Here is a 14,095-nt window from a genome sequence, read left to right on the forward strand (position 1 = left end):
AAAGCTGCATTCAAACTAAACAAGAATTAGTAACATGGGATTAAATAGACCAAAAGATTATAGTGTTGTGACTCTTGTTTAAAACATTACTTGTTCTCTAATGTTTCTCTTCCAGATTTAGGAAACTTTCTCTTAAGACATCAGTGATATACAGAAATAATAATAAAGCAAATTAAAGCATTTAACTTTTCTCTCTACCTGAACCCTCTGAAGTTAAAAAGGTCTCAGTAAGTATTTCTTCCATGGCAATCATAATCATTTGCATAAGTTCAGTAAGTATTGTTCTCCTTGTAACAGGACACTATTGGAAACACTGGTTATTTTACCAAGGCTTTGACTGGAATGTCATATTTGAGAGACATACCTAGACTTAGATATGACCAAACAGCTTTCAGGAACTAAGGCTGATTTTATGAAACCTGGAGCCATAAAGCCCCTTGGAAATGTTGGCCTGATACCTTGCTTACAGAGTTCCCAGCAGCCTCACCAGGTGAGTAAAGAATGTCACTTCCTGGCAGGTGCAGGAACCTCAGGATATATTGGGGACCTCATGAAGAGGAATTTGCCCAGATCTACAGGTATTGCAGGCATGTCTGATGGCAAGTACTTGGCTTGGCTTCTGGCCTGGAGAGGCTACTAAAAGTTCAACCTGGAGATTCCTTATAAAAGTTCCAGCAAAGCAGGGGCGCCTGGGTGGCTCAGTCGTTAAGCGTCTGCCTTCGGCTCAGGGCGTGATCGTGGCGTTATGGGATCGAGCCCCACATCAGGCTCTTCCACTATGAGCCTGCTTCTTCCTCTCCCACTCCCCCTGCTTGTGTTCCCTCTCTCGCTGGCTGTCTCTATCTCTGTCAAATAAATAAATAAAATCTTAAAAAAAAAAAAAAAAAGTTCCAGCAAAGCAGATTCTAAAAGATCTATACGATCAATCACTATTCTTGCTGAATTTATGTAAATAATTAGGCCAAGTTTGTTAAAACTGGACTTGTTTTGCAAACAAATTAGTCCTGATTTGGCTATCTCTGGAAATGAGGGTTATTTTAGAGAGAAAAATTATGTTTAAATAACCCACCTTTGTGGGTATTAAATTCTAGATCTGATTGACCTTAAATGTTTGCTTAAGCTAGACAACTTGAGGTGAACTTCAGAGAAATAGCTTTTTTCTATTTCTATACAGTAGCTCATGTATAGATAATCTTCATGCTTTTTATTCTATGGGGCTAATAACAGGACCCCATGGGCATATAATTAATTATTTGAACAACTGGGAAATAAGATTGATTCCCCAACAAAGCTATCACCTTGACCAATTCTATGATGAAATCGCTCCTTAAAAGCCAGAGCATACCGCACTCTATAGGGTTAACTATGGGCTTGTGGAGATAATGGATGACCCCACTTCCCTTGTGACTGGACTGGATGATGACCTGGGGATGCCCTTATCCCTTCACAAGTCTTCCCCCACTTGCCAGTGATTCCTTGCTAATTAAGATACTAAGGCTAGACCTCAAACAAAGAGGGCTTCTTAATGGTTTCATCCCTCATAGCTATGTTTATCCTAGAAGCCACCTCTATGTATGTACAATTATAAGGAGAGGCTTTAGCTGAGCATACAACAGCCCTCCTGGTAAAAGGAGCCTCAAAGCTCACTATGGGACAGTCTCTGACTGTAATGACTTCATATCAGGTCCAGAATGTTTTAGAGACCAAAGGCCACCAATAGGTGATAGGAGGCTGACTTATTAAATACCAGGCTATGCTTATAGATATGCCTGAAATAATGCTTAAAACCTGTCAGACTTTAAACCCAGCTACCCTTAGGCCTGGACCTGACCATTGTACTTCTATAGAGCATAACTGTTCAGAGGTTATTGATCTTGTCTATTCTAGTCGACCATATTTAAGATGTCCCTATTGAAAATACAGAGGACAATTGGTTCACCAATGGTAACAGTTTCATGGAAAAGAGGGGTAAGAAAAACTGGGTATGTTATAGTCAAGTCTAACTCAAGACTGTTGAGGGCAAAGCCCTGTCAGCAAACATGTCTGCCCCCAAAGCAGAATTAATAGCGCCCACCTGTGCTTTGCACTTGGCAAAAGCCTTAAAAATATTTATACTGACTTCAAATATGTTTTCCTGGTCCTTCATGCTCACAGTGCAGTTTGGAAGAAAAGGGGATTATTATCAAGCCATAACTCCCCAATCAAATAGGGGCCTGAAATCATTGCATGTATGGCCCTCCAAAACCAAGTAGCCCTTTAAATCCTGACTGCAGTTCAAGAAGGCCCAGTATTATATGACTGGCTCCTGGCTGGCACCCGATGGCTATGCAGCTCTAATCTGTGGCCATGGCTTCCCCCAGGCTGGATAATCCACTGTACTCTGGGTTTTGCCTGGATGCATGGATACATTATTAAAACCATTACCAACCCTCCAAATTTAAAACCATAGTGGACATGTTCTGTGTCTCCTTCAGTGACCACCTAGCATCTACCTTTGTTACCTTTTTGAGACTGGAGAATATTGTTTGGCACATGAAAACTCTTAAGTACATGGTCAAAGCCCTAAATGACACTCAAAATAGCATTTCTCTATTAAATGCTAGGGTAAAACAAATATGTAAAGCACCTTTAAGAAACAATGATATTAGATGTTTTTAATTGCTATGTAAGGTGAAACTTGTGCTAGCATAAAAACAGAATACTGTGTATACAGTCCAGATTACCACAAAACATATCTGGGTTTCTACCTGACATGAGTACTCAAATTGGTGCTTTAAATGATCACTTTCCTTTAGTGATTGCTTTCAATCCTCCTGGACTTTCAATTGCTTTCAATTCCTCCTGGACTGGAGGAAAATTATCGAAGGTCAACTATCAAAGATCTTTTATTCAGATCTCTCTTTCTCGTTCAATGTTAACCTTATTTTGTCATTTCCAGTGTCTCCCTTACTAGTGCCAAGTCTCCTTCACTGCCATAACTCCCAACTAACAGATGATCCCTTCTACTCAAGGAGGTTCATCTGTGTTGTCCGCGTTGGATTCAGCTGCCTCCCCCTTTTGTGACTCCCCTATGAATTCCCCAAACTGACCAATATTGACCCATAGGTAGGGACATCTCTACACCCCTATCCAGCAGGAAGACATTACAGAAGATGAGACCTTCCACCTTCAACAACCTTAAAGATTTAAGGGTCAAAATTGTTCAGGGGGGGAATGATGAGGGAACAGAAGGCAAGCTGAGGACAAAGCAGAAACTGACACCCCGCAACCCACCCCCACCATGGGATGTACCTGACATTCCTCAGGCACTCCTGGCTGCCCTAAAGGACAAAGAAATAGTTAACCTATAGATATCACAATCCTGCAAGACTTAAGTCTCCCTCAGTTTACAAATGTCTTAGCAGTTTACAAGAACAAAGCATTTCTATCAATAACCTAGCTTCCGGAAGGGAATGTAGATACAATTAAATGTCCTTATAATCTGCAGCCTCCAGGAAGTTCCCAACCATCTTAATGTTAATGCCTTGCTAGAGGGAGAAACAACCTTAACTTGCCAATGGCAAGGCCTCTTGTGAGTCTTTAACATATGAAAGTATTTTCTCAACCTCCCTTTTTCCTTACCTTCTCCAAACCCCATAGTATATAATCAGCCACCCTTCACAACCCGGGGCTGCAGCTCTTTCTGCCCACGGGTCCTGTCCCCGTGCTTTAATAAACCACCCATTTTGCACCAAAAAAAAAAAAAAAAAAAAAGACAGACAAGCTCCCAAAAATTTGAACAGCCATTCCCCAAAGGAAGGGCAAAGGATTTAAAAAGTCATTTCCCAAGGGAAGATATCCAAATGGTCAGGAGACATTAAAACAAAAGCACTCAACTTCATTAGTTATAACTAATAATTATAATTCTATAATTATAATAATATAATTATGTTATAATATAATTATAACTATTGGAGTTGAGCATTCTTGTTTGTATACCACTATATAGCCACTATATTGGCAAAAATTTTACAGTCTGACAATATCATGGGTCAATGAGAAAAGGGAGCCGTTGGAACTTGCATAAACTGTTGATAGGAATACTAACTGGTTCAGCCATTTTGGAAAACTGAGATTATCTGCTTAAACAGATTCATATACCCTATGACCCACCAAATTTTCTCTTAGAAATAGACCCAGCAGAAATGGATACATATGAACCCGAAGGACAATGTAAGAATGCTCCTAGCATGATTATTTATGAAACAATCCATATGTCTATTAACAGTATGACAATTGTTGAAAAGACAAATACAGTTGGTATATTCATGCACTGGAATACTACTTAGCAATGTGAACAATAAGCTGTTTCTACACACAATATGGATGAATCTCACAGACAAAATGTTGAACAATCCGCCAACATAAAAGGTTACGTACTGTATGGCTCTACATATGTATAAGTTAAAAAACAAACAAAACTGATAATATGGTGGTTACTTTGGGGGAGCTATTGACTGAACAGGAGCACAAGATTTTGGGGTGCAGGTAATGTTTTACTTCTTGATCTGAGTTATTTTATGGGTGTTCCCTTTGTGGTAATTCACTCAAGGTGTACAGTTTTGATTGTATTATCATTTATACACTGACTGTATATATGATAAACTTCAATAAAAAGTTCATTTTACAAATTATGGAGAAACATATACAAGGCAAATGCAAACAAACAAAAAATAAGCAGGGGCGCCTGTGTGGTGAGTTGGATGAGCGTCCAACTCTTAGCTCAGCTCAGGTCTTGACCTTAGGGTTGTGAATTCAAGACCTCCCCCCCATTGGGCTCTACCCTGGGTGAGGAGCCTACCTAAAAAATAAAATAAATTAAAATAGAAATTAAAAAAGAAAAGCAATTCGTTTATTAAAAAAAAAAAAAAAGCAGGGGCCATGATCTTGAGCGTGCTAAAATACCAAAGCCTACAATTCACAATAAAAATAATTATGAATATCTAGGGACACCTGGGTGTCTCAGTTGGTTAAGCATCCAACTCTTAATTTGGGCTCAGGTCATGATCTCATGGTTGTGAGATAGAGTCCTGCATCAGGCTCTGCGCTGGGCATGAAGCCTGGTTAAGATATGCTCTCTGCCTCTCCCTCTATCCCTACCCCCTCTCTAAAAATAGTAATAATAATGATGATGATGAATATATATCAACTAACAGCAGCAACTTCAATAAAGCAGAAGCTACTGGTAATCTAAGATATAACTTCATTCACTAAGTATTTTAATACATTTTTGTCAATCAAAGACAAATCAAGTGGAAAACAAGTACTATAGACTGGCCATATATTAGATCACAAAGAAAAATTCATTAAATTCCAACATTAAAAAACATCATAATGCAGCAGAACTGGAAATTATAAGCAAAGAGGGGCCCTATGTGCCTTACATGAATTCCTCAACTTTATCATCAGGGAGTTAGTTCCCTTCGTGTCACAGGGCTCAAGACCCTTCCATAGCACTAAAGCTAGGACACCACACCACTATATTAGTATTCTGCTACTGAGCAACAAATTATCATAAACACAGTGGCTTAAAACAATACAAATTTATTGCCTTATGCTTAGGCAGTTAGGTAAAAGTCTGAGATGGTTCTCGTTGGGCTAAGATCAAGGTGTCAGCAGGGCTGTGTTCCTTTCTGGAGGCATTAAGGGAGAATTATTTATTTCCTTATGTTTTCCAGAGTCTAGAGGCCACCAACATTGGCTCCCTTCCTTCAGCCAGCAAATTTGCATATCTCTGACCATTCTTCTTTGATCCTATCTCTCTCTGACTCTAAACACTTGGGAAAGGTTTACTGACTTTAAGAATCCGAATTGGATAATCTAGGATAATTTCTCCATTTCAAGGTCCTTAACTTAATCTTGTTTGCAAAGTCCCTTTTGCCCTGTAAAGCAAAATATGCAGTGGTTCCAGGGATTAGGACCTGGATATCTTTGCAGGAGCATTATTCTGCCTACGCCAACCACCTTTAAAGCTTCTATCCTTGGCTCCCCTCTTCCTGAGGGATACTCAAAAAATCCACCTCCTTGTACCCCATCACTTCCTCTCCAACAGTCTTGAATCCAACCAGAACAAGCATCAATATTCCCTGTATCCATGTTTATGTCCATCATAAGGAGCCTTAGATTCCCTGATCATCTCTCTTTTCAAACACTGCACTCCCCATCAGTTGGGTGTACCTGCCTCTCCTCCCTTCCCAAATCTTGACACTTTCTAGTTTGCCCTCTGGAATTCATAATTCATTAATAACAAACCCTTCTTTTATCTCCAACCACTTCTTTGAATATTCCCTTCACCTTTGGGTCTAAGGAAAACTTGGCTCTCTCCAGAGGACTCTGCAGCCTCTTCAACATCTCCCTCTCCTACCCCCCACAGCCTTTGGCCACAGGGTCTGGAAGCAGGGCAGGTATCCTCCTTATTCTTATTACTTTCAGACTTTTCTCTCCTCCTCCTCCTCCTCCAAAAAAGCTCTAGCTTGGAATTTCATGCCATGAGATTATTTATAACTCACCACACCTCACTGTTGCTGACATCTACCAAATACAGGATATTTCCCCCTATTTTTTGAAAACTTGAGCTCATGGCTCCTTCTCTGCAACACTACTGCACTTTTTTATTGCAGTTGCACTACATCCACACAGATGAGCCTTGCTTACTCAGTCTAACCTGTATTTCTACTTTTCCCTCTCTTGTGGCTCGTTATCACCGATATACCGCAACGTTGTTATCCACCTCCCCCCCCCCCCCCACAGCAGCTGCTGTTCAATTTCTCTGCTCAGATTCACAGAGAACTTCTTGGAATATGTTCTCCACACTGTCTCCTATTCCTCTCCCCACAGTCTGTATTAACCTATTCAATCCAACGAAAGGCCACCACAGAAACTGCTCTCCGACAAATAACTATGATTGTTATTAAACGCAGTGTTGTTTCTGGCTCCACGACTGCTGCTACCACATTTACACACACGGTTAGGCACACAGTGGTACAGTCACAATCATATACATGCGCAGTTACACCTAAAGAGTCATTACAATCACGTACAGCTCCCCTCACTATCGTACGCATGCAAACACACACACATACAAAACCCCTACAGCCCCTAAGCGATAACCCCCACAGCCGGCACCCACAGATCCCACCCGTGATCGCGCGGGAGCGGACACACACATACACAGCTGCCTACCACCTTCCGTCCCACACCCTCTTGCTGGCAAAGCCTGAGACTCCGAAAACATTAGTCCCTCAATGCCCACTGCCTCTCCAGTGGCCTTGGCCCCGGAGGGGTCATTCCGCTTCTGGATCTTAGATTCTCTTACCTGACCCTGCGGTCCCTACAAGAATGTTTCGCTGGTACTCGGACACGATGCTTCCTACAGTCCTGAAAGCGTCGGTGCGCGGACAGGAAGCGGCTTCGGCTACAGTGGACATCGGAAAACGTAGTCAGAGCCTGGACAGCCTTTCAGAGCCCAGAGCCGACAATCTCAATTCACAGGCCTTGGCCCCGGCCCCCATCCTTGCCCTCGGCAAAAACCGTCGTCTTCATAACTGCTCACATCCGTTGCAGAGGTCTTCTATTAGTTCCATGCCGCGTTTAGAACGCAGGACTCAGCCAAGGCCTCCACCATGATCCTCCACAAATGTGTGTCCAGTCTGGGAACCTGGACAATAAACCAATGCGCCTTTACCGGAAGTAGCCTTGGACGCGATGGCCCCTGGGAAATGTAGTTCAGGGCCGTAGAACTACCTCGGAGAAGGGTGTAATTCTTTGCGGCTTGAGTTCGGTGTCTGGGCATCTGACAGATATGGTGTGACAGAAAGGTCCTGTTGGGCAGTGCCAAGCGACCAGCGAGTCCCTGGTACCAAAAAAGGAAAATTCCATACTTCCCATACCTTCTCGAGCCTTCCCCCCTTAGCTACAGCCCCCCCCCCCACCCCTGTCTCGCAACAGTCTGCTTTGCTGTCAATAAACTTCTATCTCCCTTGTTCTACCTTGGGTGAATTTTTTCACTGCCTGTATGGCGGGCTTCCACCAGCTCAGGTAACCCCATATTTGGTGGCTCCTATCGGATTGGGGGACCCCAGAAATATCTAGGTTGTCAGTTATCTATTTTTGAAATTTATATAAATGCAAATCAGATTGTATGAATTTATCTTGCTTAGTTGTTAAAACTCCTAATTAAATTAACTTAAAACTCCACACTAAAGGCTTTGCAGAAGGAAAAGTGGGCCCATTCAGGCATGAAAATTATTTTCCTCAGTTACTCCTGTGTTGTGAGACCCCAATATCAATACTCCCTCCAGGGTTGAATGATTCACTAGGAGAACTCATGGTGAAACGATACAAAGCAAAATTAGCAAGGAGAAAAGGTACATGGAGTAAAGTCCAGGAAAAACCAGGTGCATACTTCCAAGGATCCTTTCCAAATAGAGTCACCCAGGATATTAGTTTCTTCTGCAACAAGTTGTGACAACACATGTGAAATGTTGCCGACCAGGGAAGAAGCTCATTAGAGACTCGGTACCTAGAGTTTTTATTGTGGGGCTGGTCACATAGGCAGCTTCTACCAGGTGCATACCAGAATTTCAGAAGGAAAGCAAGTGTTTAACATAAACTATATGCACAAACAGGCATAGTGAGCCACTCTTATCAGGATAGTGGGACACCCCCCCTCTGGAAAACTAAGTTCTAGACGCAAGCCAGGCACCAACTGTGCAAGCAGACCTTCTAAGGATGAGAATTCTCAGGTCTGCTATGTTAAGGCTTTTCTGCACACTACTGTCCTAAACAAAATGTCTGGCTTTCAACAACAACAAAAATTTTAAGGCATATGAAAAGACAAGGTGAAAAAAAATCAAGATGCTCCCAAGAGACCAAAAAACCCAAAAAACAAAACAAACCAAAACAAAACAAAAAACACACACAAAAAAACCAAAACCAAAACCAAAAACAAACAAACAAACAAACAAACAAAAAACAGAACTAAACTCAGGTGTTCTTAGCTTCTTGCTGCATAACTTCAATCTCTACCTCTGTCTTCACATGGCCTTCTCTTGTACATCTTTTCATCTTCTAGTATAGACACTTGAAATTGGATTTAGGTCACACACAGATAACCCAGGATGAACTCACCTAGAGATCCTTAACTTAATTGCGTCTGCCAAGATCCTTTTGCCAAGTAAGATTGATGAGGGAGCAAAAGGCAAGCTGAGGACAAAGCACAAGCTGACACCGTCCCACCCCCAACTCCTGGGTGGGATATGTTGACATTCCTCAGGCACTTCTGGCTGCCCTAAAACTAAGGGAAAGGAAAAACAGATGGTTAAGTGATAAAGATCACAGTTCTGCAGGACATGAGTTTCCATCAATTTACAGATCTCTTAGTGATATACAAGGAATAAGCATTCTTATCAATAGCCTAACTTTCAGAGACCTATAACTCAATTTCCTAGAAGCCTAACATCACCTTCCCCTCCATGAGTGATGTGGGAAACAGAGGCAGAAGGGAATGTAAACAAAATTAGATTTCTTTATGGCCTGCAGCCCATCGACAAATACTTGAGATAGAAAGTCCTTTTGAAAACCTCCCTTTTCCTTACCTCCCCCAACTCCCAAGTATATAATCAGTCACCCCTCACACTTGCAATGCATCTCTTTCTGCCACAGGTCCTGTTCCCGTTCCTTAATAAGAATTCTTTCTTGGCCATTGGCTCTGGACCCCAACGCTACCCAAAAGTACCTCAAGGTCACATTCACAGGTCTTGGGGGTTAGGATACGGACATAGCTCTAGGATGCCACTGTTCAACCCACTACAACATGTTACTATGTTTAGTCTTACCCTAATAGATTTCCTTAGAATTCTCATCCTCTCACTACTATAAATGATACCTAGGTACTGACAACATGCAAATGTTTCTCTTTAACGTGGACTGTCTCAGTGGTTTAGGAGATTAAAGACAAAATTCTTCATCTACCCCCTAAAACTTGCTCATTCTACAGGTTTTTTTTTCCGGATTATTTATTTTATTTATTTGAAAGCATGCTCACGCACGCATGGCACGCAGGAGGAGGGGGAAAGGGAGAGAATCCCAAGCGGACTTCCTGCTGCTCCTTGAATATACAGGCTTGTATCCAACCCATGGCATTTATGTTTTGGTGTTTTCTCTGTTTATAATTTGCTTTATCTAAATATGTTCAAATGTTGCTACTCCTTCCTTTTGGTTTGCTCAAATATTTTCTTCTTAGTTAGGCTTTTCCTAACTATTCTATTTAAAATTGCAATTCCCAGGGTGCCTGGCTGTCTCAGTCATAAGAGCATGTGACTCTTGGGGCACCTGGGTGGCTCAGCCGTTCAGTGTCTGCCTTCGGGTCAGGTCATGATCTCAGGGTCCTGGGATCGAGCCCCACCTCAAGCCCTCATCGGGCTCCCTGCTCAGCAGGGGGCCTGCTTCTCCCTCTCACACTCCCCTTGCTTGTGTTCCCTCTCTCGCTGTCTCTCTCTGTCAAATAAACAAATAAAATCTTAAAAAAAAAAAAAAGAGCATGCGACTCTTGATCTCAGGGTTGTGAGTTCAAGCCCTACATTGGGCGTAGAGATTACTTAAATAAGTGAAAACTTTAAAAAAATTCAATTCCCTTGGCACTCACTATCCCATTTCCAAGCTTTCTTTTTCTTTAGAGTTTACCTTTATCTGGAATACTATATATTTCATTTACATGCTCATTGGCCACATTCCCTGAATAGAATGTAAACTCCTTGAGGAAAGGAAATTTTGGCCATTTTGTTCACTGATGGTTTCCTAGAATAGAACGTGGCACAGATAAAGGGCTCAATAGGTCACACTGAGCTGCTAAATGAAAAAATACAGTATTTGACAGGAACAGGAAATAGGCACCCTCATAATTTTTTTGGTGGGAATGGAAAGTGATTCATCTTATGTGGATTGCATATATTTATACATACCTCTGGCCCAGCACTTCTTAAAGAAATTTATTACAAAGATGCATGCTCATCTATGCAAAGCTTAGTATATATATTATTCCAGAATTGTAGAAACCTGAAAACATCCTAAATATTCATTAATATGGTATCAAAGTATGACATTTCCCCTACCACAAAACACTATACCACCATACAAAGGAATTAAGGAATATGTATTAATACAGGATGTCTTCTAAGAAATAATAATGAGTAAAAAACTAGATGCTTTATAGTATACTAACATTTGTGAAAAATAAAGATGAGGGGCTTTATATACATAGACATTTTGGTATAAATATAGAATTACTCAAAGCAGTTTACATATGTAACTAGTCACAGTAGATGCAGATGGAGAAGAGAAATAGTTGATAGGGAGACTTCTTTTTTTCCCCCCACTATAACCTTGTTTAAATATTTAAGATGAATGAGATGATTCCTTTAAAAACAATTGTGAAATAAAAAAGGTTGACAGAAAGAGCTAGGAGGAAAGCAGCAGCCATTTCTAAGCTAGTAACTTCAAGAGGTGATGAACGTTGCTGAAATATGACTTGGGAAATAAGTGACAATGGGAAATGCAGATGTAAAATATAATCCTGATGCTTTTAGCAATAAAAAGGTAGAAAATCGACTGTAATAAAAAAAGAAACCGCAATGTGCAACAATAATAGTTTCGAAAAACAGCAGATTTTTAAATTTTATTTATTTATTTGTTAGAGAGAGAGCACAAGCAGGGGGAACAGCAGGCCTAGGGAGAAGCAGGCTCCCCGGTGAGCAAGGAGCCCGACGTGGGACTCTGTGAGACCTGATCCCAGGACCCTGGGATCACGGCCCCAGCGGAAGGCAGATGCTTAACTGACTGAGACACCCAGGTGTCCTGAGACTGCAGATTTGTGGACAGACTGCATATGTAGACTAGGACAATGAGGAGAATATGGTCCTCTAGGATTACTTAAATAAAAGAGGGCACTGACAGAGGAAGAATGATGATAGAGGATTCACATCAATTAAGATTCAAGGACAGCAGGGCCTATAAAGGAAATCCTGAAAAACATTTCAGTGGTGTCAGCTCTCTCACTGAACATCTGTGTTCTGCCTTATCCCAAACATATCTGCCTGGTTCTCACTCACTCACTCACTTGGAGAGAACCTCCTTTACATTTCCTCTATTCACCATCCATGGCCTCTCTTCTCGTTCCAACTTAAAGATTTTATCCAGTTTGGTGATGTGATAGCCTATATATAGGAAAATGACATAAGATTGAATTTCAATTCAAGCACCATCCCCCAAATCAGACTGAGCCTGGGCCTTTAAGGAAGTTACCACATAAAGAGGAACAAAGTAAATAACCTTTTACCTTAAAGGTTGAGCATATGCAATCATATGGCAGAGGGTTTGAGAATACCTGAAACTTGTTATCTCAAAGCTGAATCTATCATGCCATGTAAAGTTTCTAAATACTTCAGAAATGGAAAAGAGACAGCACTTTACTTTCAAAAGTTGGATTATACAGACAACTATCCATGTCTAATATGCCTGTGTTACTCTAGTTCTCCAGCATCACATCCCTGTACCGCTTCTTTTTTTTTTTTTTTTTTTTTTTCCCTGTACCGCTTCTGAACGTCTTTTAATTGTGGTTGCTGCTTCTGGTTGAATTGAACAATTACATCTCCGAACATTTACCCTGCCAACGACTCCCAAAGACCAGAAAAGAGTAAATGTTTGGGGGCAAGACTGTGGACAAAACAGGTCACCTATAGCAAAATAACCTTGTTTAAAATGTCATACTGATTTGTTATTCTATTCCAAAAGAAATGGTTGAAATCTTAAGCGTTTATATAAAAATGCTACAAGTTATTTATTATATAAATTAAAATGTAGCTTTTTCCTCTTAAAATCAAGCTCCAGGAAGACATACCCTTATTATCAGCTTGAAGAGAAAATGAGGCTTACAGGATTCAGATTCCTCTACCATATCAGGCACCCATGCTGAGATGACCTACATTCAGGTGATCACACAAATACACATCCGCACAGGGATCCAGACACTCTTGCCCCACTAGCTGCCCACAACCCATGATGTGACCCTCCAGCCTCATTAAGCCACACATAATCTTGATGCCACCACTCTGTCACACTCCTCAGTTTTACCTGAATGCAGTTTCTTTTTCACTCAACTATCCTCCCTCCCGCCTCAACAAGTCACGCATGTAATCTCACCACTGTCTTACACAGGACCTCCTTTGTCCACTTTAGCATACATGACTGGGCTTGAAGATGCCTCCCTTTCAAACTCCCCAGGCTGCTTTGGTCACAGGTGCTCAGGTCCACATTTGGGTTCGTTCTTCTGACAAGGTCTGCAGCAGCCTGCCTCAAGAGCATTTTTGTATTACCAGGGCAAAGTAGAATTCCGATCACCCTCCAGGGCACTTAAGGGCAGCCAGGCCTCACCTCAGTGCCTAGAGGACACCGCTTACCTTGGCCTGGTCCATCTGGCAGTTGGCGAAGTCCAGGACTGCATTTCCCAGGAGGCCTTAGGGCCCAGTGTGTTGCAGGGTGAGTCGTCAAAGCCCGAGAGAACCGCACTGGGGGCTTTGTAAACGAAAAACTGCACCAGGCAAGTTAAACAGGTAAGGAAGACTTTATTAGAGACTGTCGCAATGGAGAAGAGATACTGGACTCAACACAGTATATAACAGTAGCTGGGATTTATATCCAAGGGTCAGAGTGAGGGAGTCAGTGGATAGAAAATTACTAAGAGGAGCTTGGTTAAATATCAAGAGCAGGGGGATTCTTGCTGAACTAGGGTCAGCAGGTCAAGGACGAGACCTGGTCAAGAGGAGGGCTCCGACGAGGCTGACTACAGTTTGGTTGACAGAATCCTAATCAGCTGAAACTCGCGGAAGCCTCAGGTGCGCTGCTTAGCCGGAAGACGCAGTTTTGACTGAGTCCGGGCTTGGTGCCACCGGGCGGTCGATGTATGCAGGAGACCGCTTTTCAGCAACCTGTCGCTACATCTATACTACATCTCCCAGAGGCCTCTAGGCTCAGTGCTCCCTCCCGCGAGAACTAGCCCCTC

General features: G+C 41.8%; 2 protein-coding genes across 3 annotated transcripts in view; one reads left to right on the forward strand and one right to left on the reverse strand.

Moving 5' to 3' along the window:
* ZNF790 (zinc finger protein 790) overlaps positions 1 to 7,447 on the reverse strand; it is a 28,383-nt gene extending 20,936 nt beyond the window's left edge. For both annotated transcript variants that reach the window (XM_026484373.4, XM_026484372.4), the window contains exon 1: positions 7,355 to 7,447. The gene's annotated coding sequence lies outside the window, so the exon portion shown is untranslated. The remainder of the gene's footprint in view (positions 1 to 7,354) is intronic.
* Positions 1 to 14,034, forward strand: part of LOC113244844 (zinc finger protein 571-like) — a 65,288-nt gene extending 51,254 nt beyond the window's left edge. Inside the window, exon 5 of the mRNA XM_057314740.1 lies at positions 13,413 to 14,034. The gene's annotated coding sequence lies outside the window, so the exon portion shown is untranslated. The remainder of the gene's footprint in view (positions 1 to 13,412) is intronic.
* Positions 14,035 to 14,095: the final 61 nt, after the last annotated feature.

The sequence above is a fragment of the Ursus arctos genome, unplaced genomic scaffold (assembly GCF_023065955.2).
Source record: "Ursus arctos isolate Adak ecotype North America unplaced genomic scaffold, UrsArc2.0 scaffold_19, whole genome shotgun sequence".
Taxonomy (NCBI): Eukaryota; Metazoa; Chordata; class Mammalia; order Carnivora; family Ursidae; genus Ursus; species Ursus arctos.